Raw genomic sequence first — 4,112 nt, 5'->3', positions numbered from 1 at the left:
GAGGAGTTAGAAGCAAACTGTCCTACAGGGAAATGATAAATAAATGGCTGAACATATGCAACAATTAGAAGCAGTGTCCTAGATGGACCATCGAGCATTACCGATAGGTCTTAAAAACACATAGTTGAGTAAAAAAAGTACAAAAACAGAATAACTCTTTGACAGAATGCTATTTATGTAAATTATAAACATGTACACACACAAAATAACACTGCAAAATTTACAAAGATGCCTATAGATTCAAGGAAAAATATTAAACACCTCAAAGTGAATGTTCATGAGGGAGAGAAATATGGGAGTGATTAATGGGAAGAAAGGGAAGAAAGCAAAATCAAGGAGTCATAATCTGAAGTGAACAATCACTTGTCCCTGAGGTCCAGCACTCACTCTTGTGCCACTCAAATTACCAAATGTCACCTCCTCTGTCATCTCTTGCTTGACTCCTCCATGAAGATAGAATTCATAGCTGCTTCCTCAGATTTGTTCCATGTTCCTCCCATTATACTGAGCTTCAGGCTCTATTTTAATACACATCACACTCTACCATAATTATTGTTTTACTGTTTTCTTCCTTTACTAGCTGGTGAGAATTTCAAAGGTGGGAATTGGGTCTTACACACCCTTGAATCTTTAGCAACCAGCTCAATGCCTGGCACATTAAATGTTTGCTGAGCAAATAAACTAGTGAAGCAAGGGAATCATGATGGAGAAAACTGGTTGAAATCAAGGAAAATCAACAAGGTCATAAGCTAAAAATGGGAGGGAAAGGAGGTTACATGTCTGAGTTGCTGTGGGCAGATAGGAAGAAACTGGTTGGACGTGGGTGGGTGGGTGAAGAAAGACTGTTGAAGTGTTTCACTAAGAGATTCCTATCTATTCTCAGAGTGAGAAGAAAAGAGCCCAGCTGGAACTCCTATCTAGGCCAAACTACCAGCTGCACGAAGACCTAATCCCCTCAATCCTGCTCCAGGATATTACTCCAGAAATCTCCACCTTCCCTCATGCATCATCAATTTTCCCCTTTTCACTGGATCATTCTCATTAGCATGCAAAGAAATTTGTGTCTTCCATCAAAATAATTCTCCCGCAGCCTCCACATCCCCTCCAACTACATTTCTCTGCTCCCATTTTCAGCAACTATTCAGCAGAGTTGTCTCCACTCACTGTCTCTATTTCCCCGTCTTCCATTCTTTTTTTAATCCATCTCAGTCAGGATTTTGCCCCATGACTTCCACTGGAACAGTTCTTGTAAAGACCATTCATGACCAATAAATTGCCAAACCTGAAGACCAATTAATTCTCAGTCCTTATTTTACTTGTCTTTCCAGCAACATTTGGAAACAATGCTACCTCCTCCTTGAAACAGTTTTTAGTGGCTTCTAGCAGACCATTTCTTGGTTCCCTTATTCAACACCTCCCCTTGAATGACTAATGGGCATTTTACATTGAACATGTACAAAACTTAACTTCTTATTTCAACACTCAATTTTGGTCTTTCTCCATCCTTCTGGTTGCTCAGGCTCCAAACATGAAGTCATCTTTAAGTCTTTCTTCATCTCATACCTCACATCGAGTCTATCAGTAAATCCAGTTGGTGCCCTCTTCCAGACAAATTCAGAATTTGACCACTTCATTACCTCAACTGCTGTCACTCTGGTCTAAACCACCACGAGCCCTTTCCTGGGTTGTTGCAAGTTTCCCCTAACTGGCCTTCCTACTATTAATCTTGCACCTCCCCACAGCCCCTTGTTCCAGTCTATTCTCAACACAGTAGTTTTTAAAACCTAAAGTTTCTTTTAAAATCTAAGTCAGGCTATATCTTTTCTCTTCTCAAAATCCCCCAGTGGCTTCCCATCTTCTTCAGAGTAAAAGTCACTGGCCCTCTGTTACCTCTTTGACCTTATCTCCTACAGCTCTTTCACTAAATTACTCCCCTCCCATTCTTGCTGGTCTCCTGATTGTTCCTTGAAGTTAACAAGCCCATTTTTGCCTCAGGGCCTTTGCATCTGCTGTTCTTTGCTTGGAATGTTTTTCCACCTTCCAACAGCCCTTTGGCGTACTTTCTCAGCCCTTCAGCTATCTGCTCAAATGTCACATTGTCAAAGAGATCTTCCTTCTTAACCTCTTCTAAAATAGACACTCTTCCTTCACTTTCGTACAGTGCTTTATATTTGTTTGTAGCATTCCTACACATTATACTTCTATATTCTCTGACTTTCCCTTCTACTGTGACTTTGTTTTTCAAGTTACATATTGTATGCTTTGCAATTATTTATTGAATGGTTAAAATGATTCCCTTTAGAGAGGGAAACGACATTGCAAAGACTGTTGAAGTCCTTCTGGATGCAGTATCTAGGAAAAAACCAGTCTTTGTGGACCAAGCTTCTCCAGCCGTGACCAGGGATTTGGAATCCAGCAAAAAGAACTAAGAGCATCAGGCCAAAAAAGAAGTGGGCTGACCAAGTGGTAGTAAAATAGGTTAAAGCTAAACTAACCCAGTGGAAATCTGACGAACCTCACTCCAGCCTGTCTGTCCTTTGTGTGTTGAGTGTGGCTTCTGAGAGTCCTTCCTGCAGAATTAGTGTTCTGCTGTGACTAAGGGTCTTTGATTGATAGTAGCATTGTTTATGGACTTGGCTGTACAGTGCAGGTGAAATGGAGTTGAGTTGGGCCCGAGCATAAACTTCCATATTCCTCTGGTGATGAGATAAAGGATCAGCAAGCAGAGAGAGAGAAGGATAAATTCTTCTTATCAAATAAATGTGTTGAACCATCTGTCTCTGTTTTTAAACATTTCAGTGCCATATCTGGGTGCCTTGTAGAATGATGAAATTTTGTTGTAATTTGATAGTTTAAGGCAATTAATATTTATTGAGTTAAGTAATTAGATCTAGACTGGATATTACGAGAGGGGGGATCTAATCAATCAAAATCAGTAAATATTGTCTCGAACAAGGCAATATGGCAAGTGTCTTAAAAGACTGAAGTAGGGCCTGGGTCATTGATTCATATAGTCATTGGGTGTCCACTGTGAGGCCACATCTGTGTAAGGCCAACTGTGGACTTTCTGTGTTTCTGGTACATGGATCCTTGAAAATGGTAGAAGTGTCATAATTATTTTTGAAAAACATTTTTCCAGTACCCCCTGCTGGTAAGAAGTCTGTTAAACATTGAAGCGCATCTCTGCAGTGGAGAGTGGTTCTCTCTCAGAGATTTTGTATTCTTAGGTAGATCATTGCTCAAAAACTTTCTTGTTTCTTTCTAATTCTGTTAGAAATCTAACCACATACCTTTTTGACCTACCAGTAACCATTTAATGTATTTTTCAGAGACGTCAATAGGATTTCTAGAGATTCTACCAAGGTCTTTCTTTACTAAGGCTGTTAATAAATAATCAAAGTAACAACATAAGCAAACCACATCTCTAGCTCATTCCCCTCCCAGAGAAAGGTTTAAGAAAATACAGGATAGATAAAAATCTCATCTGGTAAGGCAAAGAAAAAATTGAGTCGTCAAGCAGTGGAGTAGCTAGGTTTGACCTGAATTCAAAAAAACATATACCCTCTGGGTAGACCAATTAGAAAAAAAAAGACACCTTTCCTCTGAAGCTGATAGAGCTCTGACTAGAGCACACAGTTTAGTGAGTGGAACCACACCTGGATTTGTACCATTTTCTATCCTGTCTGGGCTCTGTTGAGATCCCCGTGGCTGGGTGCTGTCACATTGTGCTGGGATGTTTGAGTAGAGCTAGAGAAATCTCTGGATAGTAAGCAGATAGTAAGTTGCAAGTTGAAGTTCCTTTGCCACACTTCTCTCCTAGAGAACAGCGTACCCGGAGTGGGGAAACTTCAAGTTTTAGGTCCTCCAAGTGTTCAACACGTGATGCAGTGATTGAGGGAGTAAAATGAGTGCTTTGTTCTTTTTTTTTTTTTTTCAACGTTTTATTTTATTTTTGGGACAGAGAGAGACAGAGCATGAACGGGGGAGGAGCAGAGAGAGAGGGAGACACAGAATCGGAAACAGGCTCCAGGCTCTGAGCCGTCAGCCCAGAGCCTGACGCGGGGCTCGAACTCACGGACCGCGAGATCGTGACCTGGCTGAAGTCGGACGCT

Source organism: Puma concolor, chromosome A1, assembly GCF_028749965.1.
Source record: "Puma concolor isolate L17-30 chromosome A1, mPumCon1.1.hap2, whole genome shotgun sequence".
Classification (NCBI taxonomy): domain Eukaryota; kingdom Metazoa; phylum Chordata; class Mammalia; order Carnivora; family Felidae; genus Puma; species Puma concolor.
The sequence above is the reverse complement of the archived record's forward strand: the minus strand, read 5'-3'. Positions refer to the sequence as shown.